This window comes from Panthera tigris, chromosome D1, assembly GCF_018350195.1.
Source record: "Panthera tigris isolate Pti1 chromosome D1, P.tigris_Pti1_mat1.1, whole genome shotgun sequence".
Classification (NCBI taxonomy): Eukaryota; Metazoa; Chordata; class Mammalia; order Carnivora; family Felidae; genus Panthera; species Panthera tigris.
In genome coordinates, this window is record NC_056669.1 from 29,815,115 (window position 1) to 29,834,314 (window position 19,200).

Here is a 19,200-nt window from a genome sequence, read left to right on the forward strand (position 1 = left end):
GAGTGTGACTCATGGCCTTCACCCCTTAATAGTGTGCACATTGTAGGGTTCCATGTCCATGTGTTTAAAGAAGTGGTCCTGAAGGATATTCTTAGTCATTGAAGTGTTGCTATAATTAGTGCTTATTTTCAGACAACTGATGGATATTCCAGAGTTACTTCCTAGTGAGTGCAAGTGGAGAGGAAATGGAAGTAAAGGTGGTCCCCCCACCTTGGTTGGACTGCTATCTTCCAAGTGCAACATCTATATCTATTTCTTTTTCTCTTCTCTCTTTCAATAACCAGTATAGAAATGTGAAATCATCTATATTCAAAAAATTCTCCATTTATCTATATTTTTTTTATTCTCAAGTATCAGTAAAATGCCATCCTGCTGGCCAATAACTCAAGAAGGCCTGATTTCACTTGGTTCTGTGCTACTTTTCAGATAGAAAGATGAACAAGTAAAACTGTATATCTTTCTAACTAAAAAAGTGTCTTACCTACTAAGTGGACTCGAGCTGGCCCTGTCAAGAAAAGCAAGTCTTTTAAGGGTAAGTCAAAATGGGAGTCATCTGGGGGCGCCTGGGTGGCGCAGTCGGTTAAGCGTCCGACTTCAGCCAGGTCACGATCTCGCGGTCCGTGAGTTCGAGCCCCGCGTCAGGCTCTGGGCTGATGGCTCGGAGCCTGGAGCCTGTTTCCGATTCTGTGTCTCCCTCTCTCTCTGCCCCTCCCCCGTTCATGCTCTGTCTCTCTCTGTCCCAAAAATAAATAAAAAACGTTGAAAAAAAAAATTTTTTTAAAAAAATGGGAGTCATCTGGAGGAAGTAGAAGGATGAGTGCTCTAGCTACCTGAGTTGGGCAGATAGCACTTGGGTAATGCATTTGGTTCTAAGTTTGTGCCAGCTAAGGCAAATGGAAAGGACATCGGCTTATGTCATTTGTTCTCTAAAAACAGAAAGTGGACAAATTCATCAGTCCAGACAGCATTTTCCTTGGAACCAAACTTAAGCAGAAATTAACTGTGAGAGATAGTGTGGATTGCAATCGACAGGATTTATAAAAAGGACTTTGACTGACACAGTGGAAAAATACTTTCAACCCCATTTTTATAGAACATAGAGAAATTCTCTTCAATTGCCAGGTCTCATATTGATCCTACATAAAAGTTGAGGGTATTACATTAGGTCCTGATGCAGGAAAGGCATTTCTTCAAGGAAGATGACACAATTTGACCATCATTAGTATGGCCTGTTTTCCGAAATATTTTTCTAGGGGCTGTGATGGGTATGAGCTTATCCAATTCTGCCCTTTTACCTAGTCCCTTGTGTTGCCAAGGGCATGCTCCTGCAGAAACCTGTTTGCAATGAGAGACCTCATCTACTGCCACTAATACAAAGGGGCATGATCTCCTGGCCTGGGAGACTGTGCCTAGGAATCACAGACCCCTAATAAAATTACACTGGTCAGCCCAAAACTCAAACCTTGCTCATGGCAAGTAACATTTATTCCACTGACATTTCTGTTTTTATTATTTAAAAAAAATTTTTAATGTTTATTTATATTTGAGAGAGACAGAGCATGAGTAGGGGATGGGCAGAGAGAGAGAGAGGGAGACACAGAATCCGAAGCAGACTCCAGGCTCTGAGCTGTCAGCACAGAGCCCGATGCGGGGCTCAAACTCACAAACTGTGAGATCTTGACCTGAACCGTTGGATGCTTAGCTGACTGAGCCACACAGGCACCCCTATTCTACTGACGTTTCTAAGTTTTGTCTCTGATCTTTAGCTTTGATGGAATCTCTCAGGTGTCTTACTAAGTACTGTCCAGTGCAGCCCTTCTAGAAAACTACTTCCTACTCAGGTCTATGTTAACCATTTGTTTCCTGGCTTAGGACAGGGTTATTTCTCAAAGATCACTTTATTGCACACTCCTCATAGGCAGTGAGAATGTCTTTCTTCTTGATATCTGCATCTACTGCAATGTCTGGTCCATAGTAAAGATTCAGTTAATACTAATTGAATAAATGAGTTGCTTCTTCTCTCTTCCCCCAGGAGAAACTGTGAGGACCATTTAGTAAAGTGGCACCTTAAGATATACATATTCCTTCTCTCTATCTGAGAGGAAGGACAAGACTAGAAATATTTTTGAATAAAGCAATCTAAAGAGATGCAAACAGAAAAGATACAATGTTCAAAAATTAGTTTTTAACAAACCAAATAGCTGTGTTAACCACATTCTAAGTTATATAGGCACTTTAGAGAGTATTAACCTTTCCCCAGACCCTCACCTTATACTTCTCAATCCAGGCCCCTACACCCATTTTCAACCACATAAAATGCAAGTGCCAACCATTTCCTTCTGATCAGCCACCCTTTACCAAATCTGTTTCTATTAGTCCTATTTTTCCCATGTGAGTTGAGAATCACTGTCCTGAAAATTACTAAAGAGTATAGAGTTTAAGTCCAGTCTGCAAGACTTTTTTATGCTAAAGGACTCACTCCTGCCAAAGACAAAGAAACACCAGATTCACTATATGCATCATCCTGGGGATAGGGATACACCTGGATCTGCAATTGTGTTGGTATACTCTTCCTTAAGCAGGAATCTTGGTATTTATTGTGAAACTCTTTACTTCTTTTTTGAAATTATTTTATATATGCTTTTTTAAAAAATCCCTCTTTAAAGTAGAAAGAGGTTTAAGGAAGAAATGTTAATATAAAGAATAAAGGTACTGAAGGGAACTTGCCCTGTACTTTCTTCAAACTTGTGATTTTTTTTCACCTCCATTGATGGTGTATGGTGGAATTTGGACTTAACAGTAAGTGAAGCCTGGGCTACACTGACCTTGTGAGGTTTGCTTAACCTGTTTAAGCTTCAGTGAACACAATAATTAAGTAGCAAAAACAGCTAACATGTTTAGCAAAATGGTAGGTATATAGTAAGTTCTTAATAGTGTCAGTTGTTGCCTTCATCATCACCATTACCATCTTCTCTTCCTCCTCTCACAGTGCTTTTGCAGACCAACTTCATTGCCATGCACAACTGTGTTATGAATCCCCAGGACAATGGGAGTCCAATGAACAACACATACGCATACACCATTACTCTACTCCACTACTCTAGATGAGAAGGACATAGACAGCTGGCTAGAAGCAACAATTATCCTTACTTACTCTACAAAGTTAATTTCAAAAGAGAATGGCAGTTCTCAAAATAACCTAAGCACAACACCCCCAGACAGAGTCCTATGCCACTGGATTTCTACTCCCTTAAGCAGCATGTAATTTCTAGATTTGTCTTTTCTTTAATCCAATTTCCTAAACTTAACCAGATTAGGAAAGTACATATACTGTTGAATGAATGCTTTTATGCATTTGTCTACTAATGAATGCAAAGGTCTGCTCCAGTTTGCATTTGGCAAGCTAGGAAAGCCTTCCTGTGAATTTAGGATGAAAAAAACTGATTTGGATAAAGTTAGAAAGCTACTCATCATCTAGAAGAACATCAAAACTTTTCACTTTATAGAGTGATTTCCCCCAACTATCCCTTAATTTATCTGTTAGGCATCACATGCTCTTCTTTCTTTGCTGTTCCAACTTATCTGATCTGTAAGTTTCAAATGCCCAACATGGGGGGGAATGACATCTTCTAACTGAGACTAGAGCAAAGAAGTGATTGCTGTGAATTTGTAGAAATTCCAAGTTGGAAATGACTTCGAATGTACAGGTAGTACTTCTTGCCCTTGGCAACAAATTGTCCACATGTCCTGACCATGAGGGCATCTCTACTCATGTGAATCCTTCCAAAAAGATAGTTCATTCAACTTCCTTTAACCAGTTAGAAGTTAAGGAATGTTTTTAACCCCATCTTTGCCCCTTCTGCTAAACTATTGGATGAAAAAGAGTCATAACAGTATTTTTGCATTTGGATGGTGCTTTATGCCTCTCTAAGGGCTTTTACAGAAATTATTTCATTTTACTCTAAAACAACCTTTTGCAGTGGTGGAGATGACTGGTGGTGAGTATGACAATGTGAATGTACTTAATGCCACTGAAATGTACATGTAAACATGGTTAGAATGGTAAATTTTATGTTATGTATATTTTACCACATTAAAAAATTTTAATTAAAAATAAAACAGTCTTTGAGGTAGATGGGTAATGTTGTAAAGGGAAGTGACATGCTTAAGGCAAGTAATCCAGCTAGGACTGACCCCTCCATTATCAACCACCTTCATCTGATCCTCAGTTCCAGGCTCTTCCCACTGAACGATGTGTTCTCTGGACCCTGTGATGGTCTGGCTCATTAAGACTGGTTCCATCTGCACCCAAACTCATGTTGGGCCCCTAAGCTAGTAAGTTCCTGAGAAGTCTGCCTGAAAGGATGCTAAATCTTACATTCTAAAAATGCCATATATTCAGGGAAAAACAATCACTGGACACATGGGACACTGGAACTCTTTTCTTTCCAGCATCCAACTGCTTTCCTCTTTATAAATATTACGAATCTGAAGAAAAAGTAATTTATTAAGTCTGTTTGCTTTGATAAGTAATACTCCAACTATCCACCCTAACAATTTTCCCCAAGTTCACATCAGAAAGGTAACTAAAAAATAAATACCAAGAGGCTTAGAAGTCAGAGCTCAACTTATTTTAAATATTAGACAACTCAGTCACACTCCATATTTTGTAGGTAAAACAGACGTGGTGTGAAAATGAAATGAAATAATTGATGTGAGAGTACAGAGAGTTCCCAGGAAATAAGATAAAAATCAAATACCCAATTGTTCAGACCACTAGAAAGAGATGGAAAATGAATAATTCAAAAGGGCAGAAAATCCATATGTATTTTCTGTAAAAATAACTAAGCTTTGTACAATATTTTGCAATTTGCAAAACACTGTCCAAACATTATCTCATTTGACTTTTCCCAAAACCTTGCGAAATAAACTATTATTGTTGTTATTATTCCACTTTTATGATGGAGGAAATAGGCATAGAGGGTTTGCATTTTGGCCCAGGGTCACAGAGTCTCTAGGTAGAAGAGCTGGGTCCCTAGACAGTTCTTCTATTGTTAAATGCTAGGTTGATATTACTGTTCTTTAACCCTCTTTATGCAAGTTGAGTTTTGGTGGGATTGGTTTTAATATGACTGATGTTTGGGACATACACTCCAAAAAAAGAAAAAAAAGAAAAAAAGCTCAGGATAGCTGGGAAGATGCTAGTTTCCCTCAGGCTGACTCTCCCACTAATAATCTCTTTACAACTGACTCCCTACTAAATAGCCATTCTTTTTAAGAGTATCCTTTTTTAAGCCTTCAGTGAGTGAGAAACTGTTGAGTGTGGAATTTTTAAGGGAAACCCTGGAAAGTCCACTGAGACTGGAGACAATGCTCACGGCAGTGAGTTCTCAGTGTAGCAGCCTAGCAAATGCTTTGATAGAGTTAATGCTGATTGTCAACTTCTAAATCAACTGGGCCATGGGAAAGTCAAATGCATAGACTCCAACAAGATTGAAAAAGATTCCTGAAACTGTACATTCTAAGATTAGCTGAAATCTGTAGAAGGAAGGCAGCTATGCCATGTAGATGATGACTCTATCCTAAAAACACAGTTTCTCACCTTGGATTACCATCTCTTGGCAAGGACAAGAGATTCTTTTCAATTTACCATAAAAAATGGGCCTTGCCTGGAGTTATGTCAACATCGGATGTCCTGGATCTTTATAAGACAAACAGACCTGGACAGAAAGCAGACAGAACCTGAGATAAGCCAGCTCAGGCCCCTGATCCTACCTTTGGCTCTTAACTAAAAACTGCTGAGAAACCTGGTCTTCTGGTTTCTGCCCTGCAGGCGTCTACAGAAACTCTAACCCACAAAAGCCCAAGAGGCTGGACCCCTGAGGCCAAACCAAGGTAGGATTTGTAAGGATCAGTCAGCCACAGCTATGGCTCCCTCTCTCTTTGCCCTAGCTGGTATGTAGTTTGAACCCAGGAAAACCCTAAGTTAGGTTCTCTGCCGCAAGTATTCTTATCCATGTTTTAACCATGACTCTGCTTACCTGTTTTAGTGCTATACCATAAGCCCCATGAGGATAAAAGGTATCTAATTTCTTTGCAGTGATTGAAAAGCTCTGGAGTCAGACTGCTGAGGTATAAAACTGGGTCTCTATCATTTACTCTATGACCTTGGGCAAGTGTCTAAATCTCACTAAGCATGTTTTATTATCTATGAAATGGACTTTCCTAACCATACAGTTATTGAAAGGATCACATAAAATAGTGCATTTAGCATGCTGCCTGGCACATAATAAAAATTTCATAAAATGTTAATCATTGTTTTCATTCTGTCCTATTCTCTTGCTCTAGCACAGCTCCAGGCACACAATAAGCCATTTGATAAATTTTTATGAATGAAATTCTGCTCAAAACCAACATAATATTAAACATACATCATACTTTGCTTTCTTTTTTTTTCTATGCGGAATTACCAATTATCATTTAAGAATTTCCTAGAATCATAGGAAGAAATCAGAATTTGCAGAATACTGGGAAGAATTGGGGGTGGGGAATGAATTAAGAACAGGTCCCCATAGAATATTACCCTTTTATGACAACATCCTTTCCTTTTATTATTACATTTTAAAGGGAACTTTATATGTGATATCATCATACCAATAACAAGTTGCCCTTTTATTAATTTCAAATAGGTGATACCTAGAATAAGACTGGTAAACTCTAACTACTCTAAAACTATTCTTTAATTCTGTCTTCACATTAATGATCACGTAGCTAATTCTATCCATTTCAGGAAATATTCATTGGCTAAGATCTTCTGTCCTCCAAGCATTCTACTAGGTGCTGTGTTGGATAAATACAAAGAAGATAAAGCTTGCTTAGTCTGTAAATGACCACAAACTGGGTGGCTGAAAACAACATATATTTATTTTCTCCTAGTTATGGAAGCTAGAAGTCTAGAAATCCAGTTGTTAGCAGGGTTGGGTCCTTGTGGAGGATCTGAGGGAGATAATCTCTTCCATGCTTCTCTCCTAGCTTCCAACAGTTGCTTGCAATCCCTGGCATTCTTTGGCTTGTAGACATATCACTCCAATTTCTGTTGCCATCTTCACATGGCATTCTCCTTGTGTCTGTTTGTGTCTTTACATCTTCCCTCTGTGTGTGTTTCTGTATCCAAATTTCCTTCTTCTTAGAAGGACGCCAGTCATTGGATTAGAGCCCATCCTAATCCAGTATTGCCTCATCCTAAATTGATTACTTCTGCAAAGACTCTGTTTCCAAATAAGGTCCCATTCACAGGTACTGGGAGTTGACACTTGAATATATCTTTTTGGAGGACACAATCCGACGCAGAGTAAGTACCCTTTAGGGTTCTAATACTAAGAAGAGGTAACACTTATACAACACTCACCATATACCAAGCATTGCTACAGTTCATATGTTACTCAAATAATCCTTATTATAAGTCTATAAAGTGAATATTATTGTCATCCTTTTCAACTTATAGACAGGGAAAGACCAGAGAGATGAAGTAACTTGTCCAGGGTCAGACAACTTGGTTTTGATGTTTGACCTCTTAAATCCTCTTCTACACTATCTCTTACAACCTGTAGGTGAGATGAGGCTGATTAAATAATAATGATAAAAGAAGCATAAACAATGTGTGACAGGAGACCAGAGAGGCTGATATTGCTCTGGATGGGAGCATTTGAACTAGACTTTTACTTTATACACTTCAAAGGTAAATAGATATTGCCAAATGCCAGAGGCAGTACTAATTTTTGGAGATAAACTTTTTTTTAAAACCCACAAAACAAAGTAGACTTTGTGCTGATAAGGCTTAGTCTAGAGCAGAATAATAAGATATAAACAAACAATTGCAATACAAAGTGTTAAGATGAATTGCAAACATATGTGGAAATTGTGGAAATCATCATGGAAAGATGCAACTTGACATTTTAGAGTTCCTGCATGATTGTGTATTTTTTACCACCCAATCAGATTATAAATACCTTGAGATGATCTTCCATTTCCCTTGTATCTATTCCAAACAGGGTTTTGCAATGCTTTCTGCACATAGGACACTCAGGGAAAGTGCTTATTAAGGATGTTTGCTCAACCAAGGATGTAGAAAAGATGATAGAGCATGAGCTGTGCTGTTCCCTAAAGTCTTTGCTTCTCCCAACTGCTTGACAAACCCAGGAGCTATTAGTGACACCTGTGCATGCTGAGCACAGGGACATGATGTCCCCTCTCCTGGAGTTTCACATACTCAACAGAGCTCTCCAGGCAAACCTGTTTCCTCTGAGGAGTGTGGCCTATGTTTCAGGGCATATGAAATGTGACACAGACTCTCTGGAAGCCATGGACTTCAGATTGCAGCTCCCTCTCCTTTGCCCATACTTCTTTTTCCTGCTTTGCTTTTCCCTACCTACTGGGTTGTGAGTGGGTTAGGAAGTTTTTATTATCTACATGTTTTCTTACCATTCTCATCAACATTTGGGTCTTCTTTCTCAGCAACATGGGATATAAGACAAATCCAATCAACATTTTTTTAAAAAAGGGTACCCTCAGGTATAAGACCTGGGAACTACTTTTTTCCATGCAAATCCACTGAACTCTATTTCTAGCCTTTCTCCTCACTTGTATCCACTTTGCATGGTCCAGCCCTTGTGCCTGGGAAGTAGGATGATGATGTTGCCTATGGGCTACCTTGGGCTCCTGCCAGGCACAACATCATCTGTTTTGTACCCATACCTAAACAAGCCTCTTCCAGATCAAACTATGTCAATCCCTGCAGAAGCCAAAGGATCCAGTTCCCTGCCTCTTAATAATCTTTTTCTTCTTACAAATCCTCCAATCCTAGTCCCAACTTGCCATTTAGCTGAAGAGTTTCATACCTAAAAACAAAAACAAACAAACAAAAGTGCTGTCTAAGTGATATAGCCTCAGCAAAATAGACTCAGTCTGCAGTGATCAAAAGAAATCATGTTTCCTCCCTTTTCAACTCCCCCTTCAGTTCATTTCTATCTTTCCTTTTGTTTGGATCTTGCCTTGCTTCCTATTTATGTAATAGGCCCACTGGGTACAGACTGTGTCCAATTGTGAGCTGTTTGCACTGCCTGGCACATTACAGTCCTGAGTAAACACGATTATTATGATTATCGTTATGATATATCATAACAATAATCTCAATTCAATGCACATTCTTCTAAACTTTGAGCAGCATAGAGAGCAAGAAACATATACCAAGTCCCTTGTATATATCTAAGAGCTTTGCATAAGGATCTGAATTTAAAGGGTGCATCTCTGAGCTGCACCTCTGAACCTGCAGAGACTGGAGGGTAATTATCTTGTAGCCTCAGAGGAAGCAGAACATGAGGCCATTCTTTTTCCATGCAGACCAAATAAGAGCTAGGTAGAGATTAGAAAAGATTGAGAGAAGAGAAAAATTATTAAACCTAGTTGCTTCAGAGGCAGCAAAGACCACAGCTAGGGCTGACCCAATGGCAAAAAGCCTGTTCAAGCAATGATAAGAAAAATCATTTACTGGGCACATTAATTTCAGTTGTGGGAGCTGAGCTCTCCCTGAGTTGTCCATTGGATAAATGCTGTCAGGATATGCTGTAAGCTGTTCCAATGAGATGTAATAATTGAATTTGTTTTCATTTAATTTGGAGGGCCTTTAATTAAAAGCCAGGCTTGTGTGTGCAGAGAGATAAAGCCAGACACATGGAGGCTGGGGGTAATTTGGGTGCTGAATGCAATAATTAATTGTAAACTCAGAGGTCAGGAGACTGGCAGTATCTTTGTGAAATCAACACAGTGAGCTGGCCATCCAGCTGGAATAGACTCAGGAGTAAAGGAACCGTATGCCTAAGTGATTTTTTGAAACCTAAATCACAATTACAGAGTAGCATGGAGGTTAATTTGCAAAGTTCATTAATCAGAGAAATAAATATATCAGTGATCACCCTATGAAAAACAACCTGGAAAAGTCTGGTTTTCCAGCCACAAATTCCCAAACCTTCCACTCAACATTGTAGTGGTATGGAAGCCACATTGTGACTTTGTCTTGACTACCTTCATTCATCTTTGAACTACTAAGCAGTCTATTTCTCCCCTCTAGGTCTCAGATCAAACCCATCCACCTGACATTTCAAGATAATACAAATCTGTCTTAGAATGGTGGGTCTAAAATTGAGAATAATCCACAGGATAAAGGCTTTTATTAGCATTCAAGAAATCAACATCTAGAGTTAGTATCAGAAGGCAAAGTTTCAATTAGTGTCCAATATTTATCTAAGGAATTAGGAGTAGAGGGTTAACTGGAGTAATCAATCTGCAGACATAGTTGTATTTCATGATGTAAGGCAATAAAGTAAAAATCTGATGCTTACATGTGAATTTGCTGCCCTGAAAAATGATATTCTATTAGATGCACATTTTGTGCTTGAGAGAGCTTGATTATGGAAATGCATCCCAGCATGCAGTGGTGGGGCAGACAGAAGGATGCTTCCTTGCAATTCTCAATGCTGAGCACAGTGATGAGATCTACATTCCCTTTGTGTCTCCATCTTTGCCAAGAATGTCCAGTGTGGATTTCCATCTAATAGAAATGTGGACAGGGGTCTGTTGCTTAGTCAGATTTTGGAAGTCTACCACTTTCAGATTCTTTTTCTTTTATAACTACTTCTTAGAGGAAGGAAATTTTACAGGTTAGAGGCTTTCCCCAGAGAACAGAAACATGGACTATAGATCAGAGGGTGTCAACAGAATTACCCAGCACACTTTTAAAAAAATTATGTGAGCTTTATCCTGAACCAGTACTTCAAGGGACTGAGGCTTCTGGTTAATTCTAATTACCCTCAGCTAGGGACCACTGGAGCAGATAAACTCTAAGATTTTCCCACATATAAAGTCATGTTATTCTGAGACCCATTTTAAGAGCCAGGCACTCACTGTGTGCCTAGCAATTTGCTGTCCTAGAATATAATCATGGAACCTGAGGATTGGAAAGTTTATGGCATTCAATCCTATGGTGATCAAATACCCTCTATTATATCCCAGCCAAACATTGCTTATTGTCTGTTGATGCCTTGAAGTTTTGCTAAATATCAACCAGGCCTCATGCATATCCCTCAACACCTGGAAAAAACAGCCACTTGTATGTACCTGAGCAAAGAACAGGAAATTTTAAGGACATATGTGGATTGTCAAAGGAAGGACGTTGTAACTGTTTAGAGCAGGGGTCTCTTTCCAGAAGAACCAATCAATACACCATGATACCCATAAGGACACTGTGGCGCAGAGATATATGACAGCTTTCTAGAACTCAATTCTAGGCAGTGTGACTTCAGAGCCTGAGCTCTTTACTTCTGTCACAGAGGTACCATTTTTAATTCTTACTCCAGAGTTATTTTGTGCCTAATTTGTAAGTTCATAAAACCTTGACATATGAAAATAATGATGTGATTAGAGAATTTAGAAAACTCTATGGCATGAGTTGCTAAGAAGGTGGTATTGCCAGTGAAAATATTTAATCCATAAATTGAAATTAAAAGCACCTGGTTTCCCATTGTAAATGAAGAATTCAAACATCAAAAATTTTTCTTTAACATTATATCTAAGCATCATAATGTTTATTACTATTGAGCTTCTATTACGTGCCACATGATAGATGTCTTACATATTTTTTTTATCCTTAGGTTTTTCTACCAATCATAAAAGATATTACCATCCTTAATTTACAATTGGTAAAACTGAGACCTGGAGAGTTGCCTGAGGCCTGATAGACAGTTGTAAGTCTGAATGTTTCCTTTGCCTATTCAGAACAAGGAATTTAGTTTCTAGAATTAACTTCTTAAACCATAATTAGGTAATAGTCAAATGCCTACTAGGCAGCAAAAGGCACCATGCTAGGCCTGCAGAACACAGATGGAAAAACTAATAAAATATCTGCCCTTGTAGATCTTACAGTCTGGGGATTGTGGAGAGACAAACAGAAAACTCAGAACCATGATTAAGTACTACAAAAACAAATACTGTATGCTATGAGAACTCGCAAGTAGGACATACATCTACCTGTAGAATTGGGTCAGGTAATAGTCAAGGGAAAGATGCACTGGAAAGTAAAAGAGAGAGAGACAATAATGTATCAGGTTGAAGGGATGGCATATGCAAAGCCTCAAGAACAAAAATAAGGTCAGAAAACTCCTGGTCAAATATGACTGGTACGCACCATACAACATAGAAGGAAGTGATGAAAGAAGTGACTGGAGTGTTTGTTACATTACTGAAAGGTATTTCCAATTATATCACCAAAGCCTACCATAGTGCCCGCCCATTGAATCACCTCTCAATGCCTTATTGGGTAGATATGTGAATAAATGGATGTTGGAGTACATCAAGATTCCAGCCCTATCTCCAGGTGGCCTGACTTGATGATTGTCCAAAATTCTCTGAACAGTTCTAATACTACAATCTTCTTAGAGTCCTGGTAAATTTATTTTTTAGACAAACCTAGCTTTTGCTATGATATATGTTTGTGTCTAGTGGGAGAATAGGAAAAGAATATGCCTCTGTAATAGGTTCTGTTTCTGGAAGCCATGCACTCATTGTGTCTTTTTCTCCAGGTTATAATTGCTCCCTAAGAAGGGTTGCATGGCATGCTTTGGTTTCTCTCTCTCTCTGGGTCTATTTTGGGATCTGGTTTAGAAGTCGCAAGGTTTTTGTTGCCTTTTTTTTCCCCTTGAATGAAAGCACACGTTAAGAAAAAAAAAATGTCATTCCCATCGGCTTTTTTGAAGTTGCTGGGAGACAAAGCAAGCAATAGCGAGTCTCCAAATGGGCTTTAAAGAAGAAATATATTTTAAATAAACCCTAAAGCAGAAAGCATCATTTGGAGATGTGTTATACATTCTGATCCTCCTTCTGCAAGGGAAGAGCTTTCCTGGGCCTGTAAACAAGTAATTTAGAAGAGTAATTTAACTCTTAGAAACTATAGAATCGCCCACCCCAGTGACCTCAAAATAGAGGCATCAGAACCAAGCATGGTCCCCAAAAGTTATCCCAACACCTTTCATTCTTTTGCCAAACATCCTTGCATTTTATTTACTTTGAGAGAGAGGGCCAAGGGAGGGACAGAGAGAGAGGGGGAGAGAGAGAGAATCACAAGCAGGTTCTACGTTCCTAGTGTGGGGCTCAATCACATAAAACATAAGATTATGACCCAAGCCAAAATCAAGAGTCAGATGCTCAACCGACTGAGACACCCAGGTGCCCCAGCCTCCATGCACTTTTAACTTCCTTGGTTTAAGACAAGCTGCATGCAGAAAACAATTGTGGCAAGATGTTTTTGCAGTACTATTTGGAATTCATTCTCTATTTTTTCTTACCTGTGTTTAAATAAGGCAACCAAACTTTTGCCTATTTGCCTAAGGGAGAGGTTTGCATGTTAGGCCAAAATATTCAAGGATAACCTCTTGTCCCTCCTATTTGAAGGCCTGTGCTCATAAGGTATTAAGAAGAGAGAAGGGGTGGCATTGGAAAAGAGAAATGGAAGCAGGAAAGGAGGTAGCAGATCTCCTCAAGCTTACCAATAGGACAAATAAAAGTCTTTGAATTTCTCAGGTAGTTAGACCTGAGAGGAGCTCCCTTACAAGAACCTATGGAATTAGATGGATATTAGAGAGGCAGTGGATGAAGGCCAGCTACTCCAAAGGGGTGCTGGAGTCTAGGCAAAGACTTTTCATTTCGAAAGCTTAGCATGGAAGCAACTGAGCTGGTGGACTTCAGAGACCATGGAGGACATGGATAATGCATGCCTCAGTGGTATGAAGTAGAAAGTACATGTTATGGAGTTTTTGTTCTTCCTGAGACTTCAGAGACCTTTGGACAACTGGGGATGGAGAGAAGAGTTGGAAGGGATGGATTAAGAAAGACTGTGATTGATTTTCCTGTCAACTTGGGAGGATACAGTCTCAAACTTGGATTTAGTATGATTTAAAAAAGAATTTATTTAAGTACATGTGATATCTCATATCTGAGTTTTTGGAAAAAGTTTCATTCTCACTCCCTGGCCATTGTTTTAAAGAAATGGTTGCTGAAAAGTGGTTTAATGAAGAAAAGTACAGTAATTATCTGACCTTTCCTCAGAATGCATCTTCAGTCATGACAGCACAGTCCTAGAATGCATCCACTTATGGCAAAAGTTCCAGTCCAACAGAGGAAAGTAGCAGCCAGTGGTGACGGGTAAGAAACCCTTGGAACAGAATGAAGATTACAAGGCCTAACTGGCTCTTACTTTAGAGGAAAGTCTTCTTTACTTTGGTCTCACAGTATTCCTTTATTCTGGGCCCTATCACCTCTCAATCTTAGAAGCACCTGGATGGCTTGTTCAGCAACTTGGAGTGCTCACAGACATTATTTCATGCTATTCTCACAACAAACCTCAGAAGTAGGTGGACAGGTATTATTATCTCAATTTATTAATGAGCCAGTGGAATCCAAGATATAGCTCGAACTCTCTCAGTTCCCAGATTTTTCTATGCTTCTTTACTGCTTGTTGTGGAAAATAAGAGAAGGAATACCTCTACCTTCAGTGCTACCTTCTTTTGTTGTCTTTAAGTGGATATGTAAAACAATGCTTATGTAAGACAAAAGTTTGGGAAGGGAAACGGGATTTTTCTCACACATCAAGAATCAGAAAATGCTTATCAGCTCTGCCATTGATTTCATCAAATTGACTACTTATGGACCAGTCCCTCCATATCTATCCTTTTACCACTGAATCTTTCAGGGCACCAGAAGGAAACACATGGCATATTCTAATGGACTAATTTAAGGTGAGTAATAAATGCACTAGCTACAAAGCAAAGGTGGATTATAAGGAAACCCCAATGTGTAAAAAATGCAGTACCTTAGAACTGGTCATTAAAAACACTGTTACCACCCTAGACCTAAAGTAGAAATAGTTACTGGAGCAGTGACCTAGAAAAAAAGAATTATTGGAAATGCTCATATAAGAGGAAATATGATTTAGCCAAGGGAGGAATTGGGAGAATCAATACCTAGACCTTACTCTCACCCTCCTAACTCTTGTCAATGAATTACTTTGGGCAAGCCAATTGGAAACCAGAGGGTAAGAGAGCATGTTGATATGCTTTATTGAGGTCAACTATTCAGGACATACAGCACTTTAGAGATCGATGTGGAAGGTATCTAGCAACACCTTTATCTTCATCTTTAACATCATGATACCATTTCATTATATTATGGTACCCATTGGTTTTGGAGGTTTTATTTGAAAACTATTTCCTAAAAAATAGAAGCTGTCTCATTACCATCAGCCAAGTTTATAAGACAAAGAAAAAAAAAACAGCACATTTATGGCTCTATCTACTCTTTGTATTCTCAACAAAGTTTCCTGGTACGGTTTGCTCTTTTTGCTTGTAGTTGCTTCAGCTTCAATTTTGGAAAGGGAAGGAAGTAAGGTGTCTATCAGCAAGGGAGAATATGCCTGGAAAGGGAATGGAGAGTCTGGGCAGCCTCTTTACTGAGTGATTACGACATACAAGACCCACCACTCTAAAACTAGTAAATTTTAATTGACTTGAGGAGTGCCAAAAGGTTATTTTTGATCAAAACTATCTCCCCTTAAGGCTAAAATCCTTTCCTTTATCTTGGAGAGTCTGCAAGGCTTTTTGTCACTAAGATCAAGGTATGGCTTGAAAGCACCATCACTCAGTCTAGTACTCACAGCCAAGCCATTGACTTTCATCAGAGACAGGGGCCTGAGAAAATGACATAGGATGGGCAAGTATGGGGAAAGACAGTGTGTATGGACAGGACAGTTATTGCTGGGGAAAATCAGAGAATATGGAATGTTGTATGGAATTGATAAGATGCTGCAGGGGGCTTTGAAGAAATGCAGAAAGCCTTGAGACCCATCCATGGGGGTGAGGGTTGTCAAAAGTAGGGACAGGAGAATACTGCAGCAAAAATTAATTTCTTTCTCATTTGACCTGAAACCCATATCAAGTGGAAAAACAACAAAATGTCTCTCTTCACTTCATCATGTTATATTTTTTAGATAATGGAAAACTGTAAAGGTTCCTGCTACACCTCCTCCATTCTCTTTCTCCTTCTACAACTCCAAGCCTGGGGATTTTGCCAGGATGAGAGCTAACTTTTTGCCACTAGAACTGTGCTTAATTAAACATTTTAATTAAAACCTACAAGAGTGATTGCACTTGTCAGGGTGTGAAGGGAAACTTAATAAAGTTCCTTTCATCCAGTCCAATGGGTGGCCCAAGGACATGCTGCTGGAGAAAAGTAGAGAGCCCAGGAAGAGCGGGATGGAGCAAAGGAGCCAGACTATGGAGTCTATGGAGATGTTTCCTCACAAGCCAATATGAATGAGCAAGGGAAGTGCTCCCTCTCCTTCTCCTACTCCCTGAGGCTACTTAAATGTATGTGTTTTCTTAGAAGTGTGGTGGCTTCAATACAGAAGAAATATAATGGTTCATACTCATTTGTGTGTTTTTCTTTCAACAGTTCCTTACTTAGAGCTACTTTAAACAAAGCACTCTGCTCCTTGTGGTGTGTATGGGCACTGGAATGAGCAACCCAACTTACCAGCATTCTGAATCATCAAGGCAAGAGGGTCAGGCCTGTTAAAGCCTCCATGGCTTATAATGGGACCTCTCACCTTAATACATGAAATTTTAAGAAATTCTTGGCAAGCATGATCTTCCTAGGGATTTATCAAAATCACTTTCATGACTTTTTTCTTTGTGCCCCAGATTCTCAGAAACATTGATATGCCATCCTATGGCTGGCAGAATAGTAGGGTTGGGGGAGTGGGCAGAATGCATAGGGGAAATTCCCAGCATCACTACCATCACTTTGCATTCAGTCATTCTTTCATCCACACACCAAACTGAGACCAATGGGCTGTGGTTAGTTATAGATGTGAGTCTAGGTCCTCAAGTATGGTAATGACAGAAATAAACTGAAAACTACTGCTCTAAAATAAAGTCTTCTTTACATAAAGCCTCCAACAAGTCAATCTGGCCCTGTGAATTTAAGAATGCATCTAACCCCATAGACTTTTAGATGAAGCCAATTCTCCAGGCTTTGACAACTCCCCATAAAACCCAGTTAACAGCCTGGATTCAGAAATTCCTAGTTCTCTGCTCTTCCCTGACTCATCAGCACAGTGATTTGAACAGACTGTGCCACTTAAAAATACTTCCCTTTCTTCCTTTCTACCCCAGAATTCACTATACCTTCTACCCCCTGCAGGCAGTGACATCTTGACCTTGGAGATTTTGTGATTCTAGAAAGGCAGATATTGATGCCAGTCCCAGGAATGGCATCAGTTGTTAGCAATGATGAGAAGGCATAAAGAAATATCGGTCGCCAACACAGGGGATCTGCTTGACCAAATCTCCTTTCCACAACTCAATTCAACTAGACAACAAGAGTTGAAATGTTCTAAGTATAGAGGGGGGTATAGAACAGTGCTTCCCAGATTTTAATATCCATATAAATAACTTGGAAGTGTAGCTAAAATGCAGATTTTCATTCTGTAGATTTAGGGTGAGGTCCAAGGTTCCACATTTTCAATCACACTTCAAGTGACAAAGATTTAGAGAGAGAAATCAAGATGTGGCACCGAGAGCCAAAACAGTGTTACAGGCAATGAGGGTCAGCCAGGACTATGAGAGACAGAAGGTCACCACCTGTGATAAGCAAAACAATAGCTCTTCAAAAATATCCATATTCAAATCCCTGGAACCTGTGAATATGTTAGCTTACATGGCAAAGGGATTTTGCCGATTTGATTTAAAGATCTTGAGATGAGGAGGTTACCCTGGATTATTCAGAAAGCTCAATATAATCACGTGAATCCTCAAAATCAGAGAAACTTGCCTGGTTGAATCAGAGAAATGGCATAATGAGAAGCATTTGACAACCCTTCACTGCTCTGAGACATAGGGGCCTATGTGCAAATAAAGAAGAGAGACATCTAGGAGGTAATGGTGACCCCTGTTTGACAGCCAGCAAGATTCAGAAGCCTCGATCTTAAAAATGCATGGCCAAGCTTAAAACACTAATCCAGCCAATGCTCGAATGATTAATGAAAGGGAGTCTCTCCTAAAACCTCTAGATAAGAACACTGTCTGCCTATACCTTAATTTTAGCTCACTGAGACCCATACCAGACTTCTGACTTACAGAAATGGAAGATAATATTTTTTTCTTGTTTTAAGCAACTAAATTTGGGATAATTTGCAGTGGTAAAAAGACTAATACACCACCATGCAAATGACTGCCCATGTAAATATAAAAAATATAAGAAAGTTCTCCTTTATTTTCAAGATAAAATAGAAATTGATCTCTCATCTCCCTGCTTCTAGTCTCTTTCTGTAATTGATTCACTATACCCAGAAGCTAGAGAGAGCTTTTTAAAATTTCCTTCTGAACATAATAATCCCCTACCCTCCTTTAAAACACTTTAATGGCTTAAATCTGTGTAGAGGAATAAAAGTGTCTTTATAATTTGTCTGTGCTTAGTTACCTGATCCATCTCTACCAGTACAATCTTTTCTCTTGTCCAACCAAACTTGACTAACTCTGACTTCCCCATGAAGAGTGTCCTGTACAGATGTCACATTCTCTGAGTACCTTTAATGTGAGTCAGGTGACTGATACACTGTTCTTAATACTGTTGTTTTACAATCTGTTGCTTTATTGTTATTGTCTCCTTCACTGTGAGCTCTTTGAGGACAGGCTTCTTTTCTTTCTCCTATATCTCCAACTCCTTTAACAGTATCCCAGCAAATGTTCATTGAATGATCATCTACCCTTTCATGTGACTGTGATTTCAAACTGAGTTCTGTATCCCAAACTCTGTAAACAAGAGCTAGAAAGGAAAACTCTCAAAGCCCAGACCTGTGAACTCATCTTACATTTGACCAATGGCACCAGCAGCAGCAACTCTGGGGCAGAATTCTTGATTCAGAGAGGTGGCAAGGGACAAGAGGGCAGAGATAATGAAACAACAAATTCCACCATCAGTGATTTTATAGCCTAGATTGCCTGGTGGGAGCAGTGGAGAAGGAGTAGGAGGAAGGGCACAAAGGAACAGCAGTAAGAAGAAATAAACCAACCCAAAATGTCAATTTTCTATTCCACT